Source organism: Ambystoma mexicanum, chromosome 5q, assembly GCF_040938575.1.
Source record: "Ambystoma mexicanum isolate Mex_15411 chromosome 5q, UKY_AmexF1_1, whole genome shotgun sequence".
NCBI lineage: Eukaryota > Metazoa > Chordata > Amphibia > Caudata > Ambystomatidae > Ambystoma > Ambystoma mexicanum.
The window spans coordinates 1,331,236,332-1,331,252,886 of NC_090933.1; the positions used below are offsets into that span (position 1 = coordinate 1,331,236,332).

General features: G+C 47.3%; 1 protein-coding gene across 2 annotated transcripts in view; it reads left to right on the forward strand.

Annotated features, from left to right (window-relative positions):
- The first annotated feature begins 2,641 nt into the window (after nucleotides 1–2,641).
- Nucleotides 2,642–16,555, forward strand: part of LOC138498078 (zinc finger protein 84-like) — a 94,983-nt gene continuing 81,069 nt past the window's right edge. Inside the window, exons 1-2 of one of the 2 annotated variants that reach the window (XM_069621930.1) lie at nucleotides 2,642–2,753; nucleotides 10,309–10,419. The gene's annotated coding sequence lies outside the window, so the exon portion shown is untranslated. Of the gene's footprint in view, nucleotides 2,754–10,308; nucleotides 10,420–14,479; nucleotides 14,668–16,555 lie in introns of those variants that run through there. The other variant, XM_069621929.1, reaches the window with a different exon arrangement.

The window sequence follows — 16,555 nt, forward strand, 5'->3', positions numbered from 1 at the left end:
ACAAACCAACCAATCAATTCAATCCTGATCCCACCATAAGCTTTAGGCTTGATGTCTACTTCATGTAGGTATTCTGGTCCGCATTTCCTCCACATTTCCTCTGGTATCAGTGTATATTTTGCCCCTGAGTCAACCATCATATTGACTAAAAATCCATTCACAGCAATTTTAGTTCTAGGACTCTCAACATGTGTGTCTTCGTCATCAACCATGAACACACATTCCTCTTCTTCGTCATCATCTCCAATCCAGTTAGACGCATGTTCTTCGCCTGGATTGCTTCTACAGCATTTTGCTATATGTCCTTTACCCCCACATCTCCTGCAAATCATTTTGAAAGCGGGACACTCTTTATTGTCGGCCCAGTGACTTGGGCTGCCACATCGGTAACACCCTCTTTGTCTGGTTCTCCCTCTGCCATCCTGGGGAAATTGGCCTTTGTTTTGACGTTCTCCTCCTAATACAGGCATCCTGTTCATGTTGAGTCTGTTTCCTCTTCTGGCTTCTACCTTGTCAGGTCTCCTTGTTGAGAATTGATTCTTGTATGTATCTCCACTTCGCGAAGTCCTTCGCCGCAAATTGCTGGTGCTGGGCAAAGACCCGTCTTTTCGTAATATCATTTTCTTTTTTCTGCCGCCTCTTACTATTCCTATTTCGTCATCTTGATCATATTGCACAACACTGATCGATGAGTTGACTGATATGTCCTTCACTCTGTTTTCCAAAGTGGAAACACACGTCTCCGTGTGCTCTACTTCTTTGGCCAATCTTAACACTACGTCAAGTGTAGGGTCATCTTCAGACCATAGTCTCTCCCTGACCTTGCTGCTCCTGCATTCCAGCATAAATTGGTCCCTGATCCTTTCATCAAGTTGCTGGTTGAACTTGCAATTTCGAGCCATTTTCCTTAGCGCAGTAACATACTGTTCTACGGATTCTTCTTTCTCTTGAACTCGTTTACCAAATTTGTATCTTTCTAGGATAGTGCTCATTTTTTTGTCATAGTGCTTATTAAGTTTGGCGATGGCAATCTCGTACATGTTCATGTCCCCTATCTCATCTCCTATAAGGTCAGGCAAATCTTCAAATTTCTCTTGGCCAGCTGGGCCTAGACAATGCAGCAGTAGAGACTTTTTTCTTTCTATACTGTAGTTTGCTCCACACACTACATGCGCATAGTGTTCAAAAGCTTTAAGCCATCGCTTCCACGGAAGTGTAGGTTCCCCAACCTCTGGTAGAAACATATGTGGGGGTTGTACTCCTTGTATCGCCATTTATTTCCGTGGATGTGTCTCTCACAGGACTAGCTCTTGCAAATCTGGATATGTAGGCGATGAGGATTAGCAAGAGCTATGGGAATTACTGTAAAAATGTGATCTTCTCTTTGTGTTGGTAAAAATATCCTCATAAGGAAAAAAAACACTGCGAAGAAGAAGAGTGGCAGAGTAATGAGGGTTGTCAGCATGAAGGAAATCACTGCGAAGAGGAAGAATGGCAGGAGTAATGAAGATTGTCAGCACAAAGGAAATCACTGCGAAGAAGAAGAGTGGCAGGAATAATGAGGATTGTCAGCATGAAGGAAATCACTGCGAAGAGGAAGAATGGCAGGAGTAATGAAGATTGTCAGCACAAAGGAAATCACTGCGAAGAGGAAGAGCGGCAGGAGTAATGAAGATTATCAGCCACGATATGAGTGTTGTGATATTTCTTTCTCCCTCTTTATTTTCCTGTTATTTTTTTTTATGAAGAGCTGCCGTGCAGGGAGACAAATCGATCAGGATGATAAGTAGATTCTCCTGGCATCGGCACGACACAGTCTGCAACGTGTCTCTGCGTTGGGCGGTGCGCGGGGTTAATGTTATTGCCGGCGGCAGTAGGGTTAATGTTATTGCCGGCAGCAACAGGGCCCGCCTCCTTCCAGTGTCACGGAAACGTATGTGGTGGATTGCTCAAAAAGACAGTGGGCGGACAGCAGTCCGTAACGTTGACAACAAAGTGGAGTGAATAAATGAATACATTAAAGGCAGCTGGAAGCCCTCGGAAACACACGCCGCAGTTAGTGGGCGTGGCAGGCGATCCCGGTTTGAGAGACAACCGGAGCAGTGAATAAATGAATAAATTAAAATCAGCTGGTAGCTCTAGAAAACACTCGCTGCAGTCAGTGCAGTGGGCGGTGACTGGCGATCGCGGATTGGGGAACAGCCGCGCTCCTACCTATAGTGCAGCCGGAGATCCCTCTCGACGGCCACAAAAGGTTCTTCTCCTCGTCGCCACTGAAGTATGGGGAGACAGGGTAGGAGTGTATATATATATATTTATTATGGAGTTACAACTAGTATTATTAAGTATTATTATTAAATAAGAAGGGGACATGAAATGGACGTCTTCTCTCCTTCTCTCCTCTTCCAACTGACATCCGAGCCAACGTTCCAGGCTTCTTCACCTCGCTCTCTTCCACGTGCGTCCCCTCGTGCGGATGCACAAGCTATGTACAGTGTACTAGGACACTACAGCCAAGTGTAAAGTTCTTCATAAACCTCCAGTTAATCCTGTCTTCTGTGTATGTGATAGAGGGTGCATTCCTGGGCGGGGATAGGGGAACGGCAGCTTCTTTTTGGACGTTTCGATTATATATCGTTATAGGATGTCTTGTATGTGTAGTATTTAATAACATAATGTCTTCCATTTCTAGATCTAAACACAATATTGTGTCATCCTTCTCTGCAAAACGTAAGAAGCACAGGCACCAAAAGGTAAATAACTATTGTAGTTTTTGTCTGCACTGGTTGTCCTATGCTTCTGAGATAGCCGGTCTCCCACCCTGCATTCCTGTACCCTTCATGTCTCCTTCTCTCCTGTCTTGTCTCCATTCCTGCCTCTTCCTGAAACTGGTGTCCGGATCCAGGTTTAGCATCCAGGTCTGTGGCTCAGTGGACTAGTGCGTTCTCTGGTAGGATCCATGGTTGTGTGATCTCATAGTCACTAGTTTAACTGTAGGTCCACCCAGCCCTTCGTCCATCCAAGATTGACAGAATGAGCCTCTGAGTTTTGGAACAATGAAAATCTGTTACCTTATGTCTAGGACACCAAAATACATCAGTGTGTGTGTGGGGGAGTGGGATGCACTCTACAAATACACATATTATGTTATGTTAATCCTTTCCTCTGTGCCATCCTATTAAACACAATTGGTAATTCCCTATTGGACCTCTATGGTGGATCACAGTACACTGCTATAGGGGGTGGAGGACTGGAGTTCTACAAGTGGATTAAATACGCACATTGGTAGCTACAAGCAGTATTGGTTGTTCTCCTTCCAGATCACCTGGGGAGCAAGGGATTGAGGAGGGGCTGAATGAAACAGAGCACCAGATCTGCACTTTGGTGGGTGACTACAGCATCTTGTCCATCTTGGTGTTATGTGTGTAGACATGAACGTGTGGGTGGCCTGGAGGGGAATTGAGAGCATGAGGTGGAAAGGATGCTATGGGATGCTGACGTTTAAAACAATTATTTAGGTTTATTATTGGTTAAAAACTTTTCACCCAGTTGCACCAACGACAATAGATAAAATAGTGGGGGAAAAAGAGGAAGCATTTCATTACATTACTATGAATAAACATGATTCCTAAAAGCACTGAGTTAAAAAAGAAACACTAATTTCTCAAAACATTATATCAATAGCTTACATTGCTTTGAAATAATAAAAGAAATAGGTACACATACGTTCAATCTTCTTTTCATTCCATTATTATTAAAACTACACCAGTAAATTGTAATCAAAACTTTAAAAACATATTTTCCCCTAACTATCGGCTGTGGAGTGCAGAAGTATGACAGACCCACACTCCCCTTGCCTGCCCACCCGCTAGAGGGGCACAACATGAGGTGATTTAAAAGGAAGCCCATTTCTCATGCTTGTGAAGGAAGGTGAGTCAAGGACAGTGACGTGCCCGCTTGCACCCGTTCGTGAACGGTTAGCAATTCAGGTGATCAGAATATACAGGCTCCGGAAATCATCTGTATCCCTTATTTATTAACTTCTTGTCTCCAGTTATGGGAAATAAAGACCAATTGGCATTGTTAGGTGGTAGGGCCCCCTATTGGCTAGCACCCCGTGCACATTCCTGATGAAGACCCACTTTGAAGCACTCTCTCATACATTGCCCTGGGAGGGAATCTCCAAGATGTGGCTCCATCAACTTGGCCTAGGTGCTCATCATGTCCTCACAGCTCACACCTTGCAGATACTGTTGCTAACAGCAGCATGATTCGGTCATAACCCCTCTCCAACTCTGCAACATGTGCTATGTGAGGGATCTGCCCACCCTCGCTTCCTCCTCTTCCTCCTCCTCTACCACTCCTGGCCTGTCTGAGGCAGTCTCTACTCCTCCTGTCTCCTGTTCACCCCTGATGATGTTTCTAGACATGTCTGATCTATGAAAGTCTAATCAAAGCAGGTTCTCCCCTGCTCATCCAGAGCTATCAAGGACCACATCGACACTCTTGCTCCAGCCTTGGCCGATTTCTGCAATCACTTCATTGCCACTGGTACTTTCCCCTGCCCCCTTAAGCTTTCTCTTGTGCACCCCATTCTAAAGAAGCCCTCGGCCGATGCTTCCTCTCCGGTTAACCATCGCCTGATCTCCATCACTCTGGCCAAACTCTTGGAAAAGCTGGCTATCTCCCAGCTTAACCTACATGCTGAATCTGTTGGTTGCCTCTGTGACCACCAGTCTGGCTTCGGACCTTCCAGAAGCACAGAAACTGTTCTCCTGAACACCTGTGAAGACTCGCTCTCCAATCTTGATTCTAATCTCCCTTCTGTCCTCATTCTCCTTGATCTGTCCTTTGCTTTTGACACAGTCAACCATGCCATCCTGCTCAATCGTCTCTGGGACAACCTTGATATTACTGGTCAGGCCCTGGGCTGGTTGACCTCCTATCAAACCAACCGACCCTCTCGGGTCCAACTGGGGTTTTCTCTCTCTCTCTCTCTCTCTCTCTCTCTCTCTTTCTCTCTCTCTCTCTCTCTCTCTCTCTCTCTCTTTCTTTTTGGCACCTCTTGCCCACCGCATCGCTACTTTGTGCTCCAATTTTTAATGTTATGCGGATGACACTCCTCTCTCTTTCAGGCTCCCCTCAGCAACCTCTGTTTCTTCTCTCATACCAGACTGTCTGGCCGCAATTCAGAAATGTTGTGCCGCCAGTGATCTCTGCCTTAATGCCAGTAAGACTGAGATCCTCTTCGTTGGGACACCTGCTCCCTCCTTTCCCCTCTCTCTGGCCACCCACTCTGGGCCTTCTACCTGCTTCTTCCTGTGAGGTTAAGAACCTTGGTGTCATCTTCGACTCCACTCTCTGCTCTCTCCTCACATCTCTGACGTCTCTAAGAAGTCAAAGTATCAATTGTACCTCCTCAGAGGTATTCTTCCTTTTCTCACTTTTCCCCAGATGCTCACTGTCTCCAGAGCTCTGGTCCTCTCTTTCTAAATCTTCCTGCCTCTACTCTTCGACCTTTACAAAGTATCCAGAACAGGGCTGCGAGACTTGTCCTTGGCCTCAAGCCCAGGGATTGTATCTCTCCAGCTTTAAAATCTCTTTGCTTGCTCTCTGTGGCTGCAAGGATCAACTTCAATACCCTCTGCATTGTCCAAAAGGCTTTCTGGGGCCTGGGACTGCTCTACTTCCAAATATTTCTTCCAAAACAACTTCCTTCTGGAGCTCTCCGCTCATCCACCTCCAACTCTCTGAGGGGCAGACACTTCTCTAAGCAGAGAGTTGGGGGCAGATATACCTCCTTGGCTGCAGCCTCCTTCTGGAACAGCCTCCCTGCCTCTCTCAAACTTGAGCGGAACCACATCCGGTTCCGGAACCAACTTCAGATCTTCTTTTTTGCTTCCGCTTTCTCTTCCTCTCCCCTGCTGGTGCACCTGACTGTTCCATGCACTGGTCACCAGGTCACCCCTGAACTCTGGCCCAGGCTCCTCCATGTCCAGTTGCCCTCGCACTGCTTCAGGGCTCCCCAGCAACTCCACAGTCCCTTCTGTCTACACTTATGAGCCACCCGCTCACTGCACTTGTAAGTTAACTGCACTTCCCCCTTCCCAGGCACTTCTCCCCCTCCCCGCACTTGCGCGATCTGAATGACACAAGGCCTAGTAAGATTGTTATTTTGTCCTCCCTTGTTCCCCCTCCTTGTCTTATCGCGCCTATTTATTTATTTATTTTTTGTATTTGTAAAGCGCCTGCAACATTGAGGTGCTGTTTCAAGAAGATGGGCCTCATTACACAGAAGGCGGTAAGGGTTAACGGTCACTGGTAATGCTACCGGTGACCGTTAACCCTTACCGCCTTACTACGAGGTCCCTTTGTGGGACCCGACCTTAACGGCTGGTGTAGACCAGCCATTAAAGTAGGGACCCGCAAAGGGACCTTGGTGCTAATTACGGTACTGCAATTTGCGGTACGGTAATTAGCGCCTTCCCCATTCCCATTATGCCCTATGGGGCAAAAATGGGAATGGGGAAGGGCCATGGCGGCATGGGGAATTACCGCCCTGCCAACCTCGGAATGGGGTGGTAATTCCCCATTCCGCCATGGCGGGATCAGTAAATTACCGGCATGAACCATGGTGCTAATAGCACCATGGTTTAGCACCTACAGTGTAATGAGGCCCGATGTCTTAGTTGCGTGAACAAGAGGCATTGCAAATGTTACAGGGAGCAAGTGCATTGGAGAATACAGTCATATTCATATGATACATACAAGGGATGTCTTAGTTGTGTGAAGAGCCTCTGGGCCTCATTACACGGAAGGCGGTGAACCATGGCGCTATTAGCGGTTCATGCCGGTAAAATACCGGCACCGCCTTGGTGGAAAGGGGAATTACCGCCCCATTCCAAGGTTGGCGGGGCGGTAATTCCCCCTTCCACCATTGCCCTTCCCATTCCCATTTTTGCCCCATAGGGCTCTATGGGAATGGAGAAGGCGCTAATTACGATACCGCAAATTGCAGTACCGTATTTAGCTCCACTGGTCCCTTTGCGGGTTGGTTTTTAACGCCTGCAAAAAGCAAGCGTTAAATTCCCCAACCCGCAAAGGGACCTCATAGTAAGGCGGTAAGGATTTACTGGTACCAGTAAAATACCGGTACCGGTAAACCCTTACCGCCTACCGTGTAATGAGCCCCTCTGTCTTAAGGAGTACCGTTCTACATATATTATACATATAAGACCGCAGGTGTTTAGGAGCCTACACAAACAAGAGTGTTTGGATTGCTTTCCTGAATGCTGTGTGAAACTCGATGCTCCTGAGTGAGGGGGTAGAAGTTTTCAGTTGGTGGCCGCGTTGACTGGGAAACTTGCACCCCCTGCCCGTGCCCTGATGGTTTTGGGGATGGCCAAATGGTTAGTGTAGGCTGTTCTTGTGGGTCTGTCGGTGTGTGGAGGGTTGAATCTCTGAGCGAGGTAGAGGGGTGCTGCGTCATGGAGACATTTGTGAGTGATTGCCAGAGTCTTAAAAATAATACGCTCCTTGACGGGGAGCCAGTGAACAGATTTTCTAGTGGCCGAGATGTGGTCTCTTCTTGAGATGCCAGTGGAGGCTCTGAGGGCATTGTTTTGTACCGTTTGTAGTTTCCTGATGTTTCTCGCAGAGGTACCTAGCAGCAGTGTATTAAAATAGTCAAGTTGGGACCCAATTATTGCTCTGGAGATGGTGAGGCAGTTTTGTTGCTTCAGGAATGGTCTGGCTGCTGTGATTAGTTTTGAGAGATAGGCCGATGCTGAAGATATGGCGTTAACCTGCCTGACCATAGTGAGGTTCGAGTAGATTTCCAGAGTTTTTACTGCCTGCGATACAAGGATTTGAGGGTGTTGTTGATGCAGAAGGAGTTGTATTTTGCATCCAGTTTCTTGAGTGTTTCCGGTGAGCCAATGAAATGAGTAAGAGTTCTGTTTTTTGACTGTTGAGGCACAGCCAATTTTCGGCCATCCAGGTTTGGATAGTGACGTGGATAGAGTCAAGGGATTTCTGGTCAGCCTCATAGTCTCCTGTCAGGGGTGTGAGGACCTGAGTATCATCAGCATAATTAGTATATGTGATGCCTAGGGAGTCCAGATAATAAAATAGCGATCTCATGAAGGTTGCAAAGAGAGGGCGAGATACAAGATCCTTGTGGTACTCCGCATTTGATTAGTTCGGGCCTTGCACTGGCTTGGTCTGAGAAGACCTTCATTGCTCTTTCCTTGAGGAAGGATGAAATCCAGGCAGTGGTATCTGGCGAAAATGTGGCGGCTGTGGAGAGGTGGTGGCAAAGAGTATCATGGTGGTCAAGGTCAAAAGCCGCAGATAAGACGAGTAGCAGGAGGGCGGGTTTGCCTTTATTTTTTTTTAAGTCCAATAATGCTGTTTCCTTTCTGTGTTTTGGACGGAAGCCTAGTTGGTGATGAGTCTCCAAGTATGTCTGTAGTTTCCCGGGAGTTTAGGGTCCAGTGTAGGTTTTTTCGGCAGTGGATGCACCCAGGCTTCTTTGAGGCATGATGAGACACAGTTGGTTTTGAAGGAGGCGTTAATAAATGCTGTGATAAAAGGTGCCAGGGTGGGTGCACTGACTTTAATGAGCTGTGCTGGCCAGGATTCACCCTTACAGTTTGATGGCTTCATAGAGTTGAGGATTGCTAGTATGTCCTGTTCCTTCATCTCTTCAAATGAGAAGGCTGGGATTTCGCAAGCGGGATCCAGGTGTAGGTTGGATAGTTATGTTTTAGTGCATTTTGGTGACTGATGATTTTGTCTTGTAGGGTGTTCAGTTTGTCGAGCATGGCATCCTGAATCTTGTTACACCAGTCCTCGTCTTTGGTTAGGGAAGGCGGGATGGGGGCGGGAAAAACATGTCCGTAGCACATCTGCACTTCTTCAAAAAATCCATTTGAGATTGTCTATGGCCCTGTGAAATGACTAAAGAACCCAAGCACACTGTACTGTAAGGTACTCTGTGCACTTGTAACATGTTGCAGAAAAAGTATTAAAGGATTAAAGGAAACAAAGTCTCCCAGTACTGATTGTCTTTAAGGGCATGTCAGTTTCCCCATAACTAAGTGAGCAAAAAGCCCATTGGAGTGCAGCAGAAGGATGTACTTCACTGGCAATGTCAGACTATGGTGTTTAAACAGCAGCAAAAAGTTGGGGGGTTCACAACTGGAGAGAAAATTACACATGACATGGAAATCTTTCCTAACAATGGGCGGATGCAGGAATTGCAAAAGAAATGCGTTGCCAGACATTTACACACAGACACAACCCTGAGTCACAAAAGGTATGCCGCAAGGATCCAGGAAGGGATTTGCCACGCTCCAACTGGTGTAGCAGAATTATTGACCTTCTGAAGGGCAAGTCCTCTCTGAGGCCCTACTACTAACAGGGCTGATAAAATGCCAATTAATCACTAACTTTGATGGGTAGAGATTTGTTTCAGTTTGCCAGGGATGTGTCAGGGCCTTTCACCATTTTCAATTGAAATTATCCATGAGCCTCGAGAGGGTGTGGGGGCAAGCAGCTGCTCCATGTTGACAGTTTTATGACACTGCAACATGATCCTTTTAATTTGATTTGTGAAATTAATTGTGTGCCTTTCAATGCATACGCTATAGGCTGCCTTTGCTGGCACTATCAAGCCATCACCTCGCTCAGGCCTGAAGAAGTATCCAGCAACCTTCTTATGACCCTGTTGCATCCCTTCTGTCAACGAGTGACTTTTAGCTTTTTAGTGGGCATTTCGTTTGTCAGCTCCCCACTGGCTGCCTATCCATGATAAAGTCCAGATCTAGCGATACACACACTTAATATTGAGTTTTTACAAAAGATGCTGAATGTGTGTTGTTAATTCTGACAGAGTATGTTGTGGATGCGGGGGAGAACACGCAGCTCTGGCACTAAAAGCTGCTACTATGGAACAAGAAACAACTAGTGTCCCAATTAATGCACATTCCAGTCCTGTGTACACCAAAACTGTCTGGGAGAACTCAGTCAAGTTTCAAGCATGTTTCTATACAATTAGACAATCTATTCATTTATGGTTTGTTCTGACAAAAGTAGTGGTAGACCTTTGTTTACATAACGTCACTGATGTGATGTTCTCCTGCCCACATTGATGGGAAAACACGCCGGTTCTTAAAGCAGCCATTTTGACCACAGTGTGCAAAGGTAAAACCTGGTATTGTTTATTTGGAACTTATTACATACATGGAATAGCAATACCTATGGCTATACTCATGATACTGATCACTATATACCTCATATTTACAGAGTCAATTGAGCTGAATCCAGCCATTCACTAATTTGAGTTAAATTTACATCGACCACATCCAGATCCTCTAATTGACCTCTACATCCATGATTAGTTGAATCCTTCACCATGTGAGTATGTCTCACTGCTCTAGCATTGATATGTGTTTTTATATGCATGATTATATATTGTTAAGATTCTTTTCTGATTACAGTATGCATATATGTTTTCAGAATATCTATGGTGAATGCATATATGTTTTCAGAATATCTATGGTGAATAAGCACGGTTATAAAATGCCCATGAAGGGCCCCACTGCCTTCTACCTACTTGTGAAGTGGCTACCTCTATTATAAGGTAGGCATTACTCTAGTCAGACAACTCTATCCTACCAGTTTAAGTATACATTTTGTACATTGTACCATCCACATATTTTACAAAAGGTGGAGCAACATCCTTCTCCTTATGTTGAAACTCATTCAGAGTGCCTTTCCTTGGAAGAATTGACAAGTTTATTGAGTCGCAAGTAATGACCAAGGGGACGTTATATTGCGCTTATCCCACATCACAGTCGAAATTAACATACTTAAACTTAAAATATTGACTCTGCTAAAAGATCCTTGGACGTAAAGCATTTTTTTCCTCCTTGACCTTTTGGTAGGAGCTTGAAGATACATTGTCACTTTATTTAAGAAGTATTGCTCCTGATGAAGGCACTATGATCCCGAAACACATAGAGCGCATGATTTTTGTTCATCATTATTTACTACTTTTTGGATATCGCAAATTAAATTCTGCCTTTTGGATAATTGTCTAATTGTATATTTATTTTATTTCATTAACAAATCTTGCAGAAACTCGTAGGCATTGGGGTGCTGTTACAAACCAGTTACTTGCATAAGAGATAAACAGACAGGTGAGCAGTTTGAATTAGAACACAATGCAGCATGTCTTTAGTAGGGAAGGCAATTAGGCGAACAACCAGGTTTTGAGGTATTTCTGGAAATACTTAGTAAGAGGGTTCTGCGCTCAGATCGGGAGGAAGTGAATTCCTTTGTTTGGCTGCAATCGATGGGACGTTTGGACCTCCGGCTTTTGCACGTCTGACTTTGGATTGCAGAGGCGGTCATGGTAGGCTTTGATGACTGAGCGTTTCTGATTTTCTGAGAGTGGCGGGGGAGCACAGTGTTGGACAGGCATCTGTGAGTAAAGGGCATACTTTTCAAAATTGCCTGTTCTTGGCTTGGCAGCCAGTGAGCTGCTTCCCTAGCGGCAGAGATGCGTTCCCATTTGGAAATGTTGAGAGCTGTTCGAGAGCGTTATTCTGAAAGATTTGGAGCTGTCGTACGTTTTGGAAGGAGGTCCCAGCAAATAGGACATTGCAGTAATCTAGCCGTGCCCAAATGAGTGCCTGTGGCTGTCAGTGGATAGAAAGGGTCTGGAAGCATTTATCAGTTTGGATGTGTAGGCAGCAGAGGAAGCAGTTGCACTCACTTGGTGGGTCACAGAGAGGATGGCATCTAGGTGTGTGCTCAGAGTGGACTGCAGCAAGTTTAGGCACTCTGAGAACATGAGCCACACTGCAGCATGCATGGGGAGAACATGACCCACACTGCAGCATGCATGGGGAGGAAGTCAACAGCACCCTCAGCACGGGGCCCTAGCAGGGGAACAAACAAGAACACGGTACCCCTCCCTGTATATACAGTACAGCAGCACTTCAAATCTGTGTGCACACGGGTCACTCACTCCCTGTGTACAGTCCGGGGACCATGCGTGAACACAGCACTCCTCCCTGTATATACAGGTTACAGCAGCACTTTGCATCTGTATGCACGCGGGTCACTCACTCCCTGTGTACAGTCCGGGGACCATGCGTGAACACAGCACCCCTCCCTGTATATACAGTGCACAGCAATCCTCCCTGTACATACAGTACACAGCAGCACTTCACACCTGTGCGCACGCGGGTCACTCACTCCCTGTGTACAGTCCAGGGACCATGCGTGAACACAGCACCCCTCCCTGTATATAAAGTGCGCAGCAGCACTTCACACATGTGCGCACGCGGGTCACTCACTCCCTGTGTACAGTCCGGGGACCATGCGTGAACACAGCACCCCTCCCTGTATATGCAGTACACGGCAGCACTTCTCACCTGGGTGCACGCGGGTCACTCAGTCCCTGTGTACAGTCCGGGGACCATGCGTGAACACAGCACCCCTCCCTGTATATGCAGTACACGGCAGCACTTCACACCTGGGCGCACGCGGGTCACTCAGTCCCTGTGTAAAGTCGGGGGACCATGCGTGAACACAGCACCCCTCCCTGTATATGCAGTACACGGCAGCACTTCACACCTGGGCGCACGCGGGTCACTCAGTCCCTGTGTAAAGTCGGGGGACCATGCGTGAACACAGCACCCGTCCCTGTATATGCAGTACACGGCAGCACTTCACACCTGGGCGCACGCGGGTCACTCAGTCCCTGTGTACAGTCCGGGGACCATGCGTGAACACAGAACTCCAGCACCACTTCACATCTGTGTGCACATGCGTCACTCACTCCCTGTGTACAGTCCGGGGACCATGCGTGAACACGGCACCCCTCCCTGTATATACAGTACCCAGAACCACTTCGCATACATGTGCACACAGGTCACTCACTCCCTGTGTACAGTCCGGGGACCATGCGTGAACACGGCACCCCTCCCTGTATATACAGGACACAGCACCACTTCACATCAGTGCACACAGGTCACTCACTCCCTGTGTACAGTCCGGGGACCATGCGTGAACACGGCACCCCTCCCTGTATATACAATACACAGCAGCACTTCACACCTGTGCGCACACAGGTCACTCACTCCCTGTGTACAGTCCGGGGACCATGCGTGAACACGGCACCCCTCCCTGTATATGCAGTACACAGCAGAACTTCACACCTGTGCGCACACAGGTCACTCACTCCCTGTGTACAGTCCGGGGACCATGCGTGAACACGGCACCCCTCCCTGTATATACAGTACACAGCACCACTTCACATCCGTGCGCACGCGGGTCACTCACTCCCGGTGTACAGTCGGGGACCATGAGTGAACACAGAACTCCAGCACCACTTCACATCTGTATGCACACAGGTCACTCACTCCCTGTGACACGGTGGCCTTCTGGAGAGTGAGAGGAAAGAGCAGAATTCACTCTTCCTACTGGACGACATTCACACGTGATCTTTGGAGAAAGTAATTAGCTCTGTGTCCCTTCTCCTGGGCCCCCTGCGCCAGGATCCTATCCCATCCTCTGCACATGCGCACTGTAAGCCTAGATTGATAGCCAGGCTCGCTTTAGAGATACTACTTTCTTGGACATGCGCACTGTAAACTTACTGATCATCTGCACATGCGCAGTGTCTTCAGCTACTTTCTAGGCCGGATTCAGGCAGACAGCGTATCTGCACATTGGCGGTCTACGGATTACTAGCCAGGCTCTCTGTAGAGATGGCAATCCTCGGTTTATCTGTACATGCGCGGTGCAACCCACATCCTACTGGCCAGGTTCATTTTCTGCATCCACTCATCATCTTCCGAGAAAGTAATGCGCATTGTGTGCCTTCAGCCAGGCTACCTGCAGTAAACTGCTTCTCTGCACATGCGCACTGTAACTACTAAACAACACACTCACTGCAGAGACACGACCAGAACAATCTACTGGTCAGGCTCACTTCTGAAACACTGCTTCTCTGCACATGCGCACTGTGCTTCTATAACTACTTAACAGGCTCACTTCTAAAATAAAGCTTCTGTGCACATGCGCACTGTGCTTCTATAGCTACTTGTCAGGCTCACTATTAAAATAGCACTTCTGTTCACATGCGCACTGTGCTTCTATAGCTACTTGTCACGCTCACTATTAAAATAGCACTTCTTTGCACATGCGCACTGTGCTTCTATAGCTACTTGTCAGGCTCACTATTAAAATAGCACTTCTGTTCACATGCGCACTGTGCTTCTATAGCTACTTGTCAGGCTCACTATTAAAATAGCACTTCTTTGCACATGCGCACTGTGCTTCTATAGCTACTTGTCAGGCTCACTATTAAAATAGCACTTCTGTTCACATGCGCACTGTGCTTCTATAGCTACTTGTCAGGCTCACTATTAAAATAGCACTTCTGTTCACATGCGCACTGTGCTTCTACAGTTACTTGCCAGGCTCGCTGCAGACAGACGGCTTCTCTGCACATGCGCAGTATGAACTCTTACCCGCCCTGTATTTCAGGGCCATCAGATTGAAGACCCAGGGCCATCTTGTTTGCCTCGAGACCTCTTCTTCGGCTCTGGAGTTTTTCCCGCCTTTGCACCTCGTGGTGACATGAGAGAGGTGAGAGGTTTTTTATCCCGGACTGTAGCCTGGGTCCTTTAAAACGGAGGACGTGGCATTTGGCATGGCAATTGTACTAGCAGTGGGCTCGGAGGCAGTACTGAGAACTGGTGCAGGAGCCTTGCAATCATTAGGCACAGGAGCATTACAATCATTAGGTATGGCATTTGGCATGGCAATTGGGCTAGCAGTGGGCTCAGAGGCAGTACTGAGAACTGGTGCAGGAGCTTTGCAATCATTAGGTATGGCATTTGTCATGGCAATTGTGCTAGCAGTGGGCTCGCAGGCAGTACTGAGAACTGGTGCAGGAGCTTTGCAATCATTAGGTAGGCATTTGTCATGGCAATTGTGCTAGCAGTGGGCTCGCAGGCAGTACTGAGAACTGGTGCAGGAGCTTTGCAATCATTAGGTATGGCATTTGTCATGGCAATTGTGCTAGCAGTGGGATCGCAGGCAGTACTGAGAACTGGTGCAGGAGCTTTGCAATCATTAGGTAGGCATTTGTCATGGCAATTGTGCTAGCAGTGGGATCGCAGGCAGTACTGAGAACTGGTGCAGGAGCTTTGCAATCATTAGGTATGGCATTTGTCATGGCAATTGTGCTAGCAGTGGGATCGCAGGCAGTACTGAGAACTGGTGCAGGAGCTTTGCAATCATTAGGTATGGCATTTGTCATGGCAATTGTGCTAGCAGTGGGATCGCAGGCAGTACTGAGAACTGGTGCAGGAGCTTTGCAATCATTAGGTAGGCATTTGTCATGGCAATTGGGCTAGCAGTGGGCTCAGAGGCAGTACTGAGAACTGGTGCAGGAGCTTTGCAATCATTAGGTATGGCATTTGTCATGGCAATTGTGCTAGCAGTGGGCTCACAGGCAGTACTGAGAACTGGTGCAGGAGCTTTGCAATCATTAGGTAGGCATTTGTCATGGCAATTGTGCTAGCAGTGGGCTCGCAGGCAGTACTGAGAACTGGTGCAGGAGCTTTGCAATCATTAGGTATGGCATTTGTCATGGCAATTGTGCTAGCAGTGGGATCGCAGGCAGTACTGAGAACTGGTGCAGGAGCTTTGCAATCATTAGGTATGGCATTTGTCATGGCAATTGTGCTAGCAGTGGGATCGCAGGCAGTACTGAGAACTGGTGCAGGAGCTTTGCAATCATTAGGTATGGCATTTGTCATGGCAATTGTGCTAGCAGTGGGCTCGCAGGCAGTACTGAGAACTGGTGCAGGAGCTTTGCAATCATTAGGCATGGCATTTGTCATGGCAATTGTGCTAGCAGTGGGCTCGCAGGCAGTACTGAGAACTGGTGCAGGAGCCTTGCAATCATTAAGCACAGGAACATTCCAATCATTGGGAGGAGTTGTTGGGGGAGGGGGGGGGAGTTAACAAAGTTGTGTTATGGGTAGGGTAGTAAAGAATGTTAACTATGTTAGAAGATTTGTACTATGACTAGTGCTGTTTGTGATATTATGCGGAACAATGCAAAAATGTGTGTGTGAAACAGATGCATATGTTCATTAGTTTTGTGCTCTTGATTTTATAAGAGAAATGCGGAAGTGAGGCAGCAGAGTGTAGCTGCAGACATTGGCAGACTGTGTCCTGGAACCCAAGTCTTTCTACTGCTACTATTGTGGAAGGTGGAGCCTGTTACCATTTAACACCTTTAAAAATCGATTGCGGTCGCGGAACGGACCACAGAGTGAGGCAACAGAGTGTAGCTGCAGACCATGGCAGACTGTGGTGGGCAGTGCGGCTTGGGCGTCTGCAAAATGTGAAGAGGTGAAGGCTTTTCAATCAAGGATGACACGGTGTGTGTGCTTTGATTTTGATTCTGCTTCCTGGCTCGAATCTCGCTTTCCGCGAGTACCTTATGAGGTGTTAACTTATT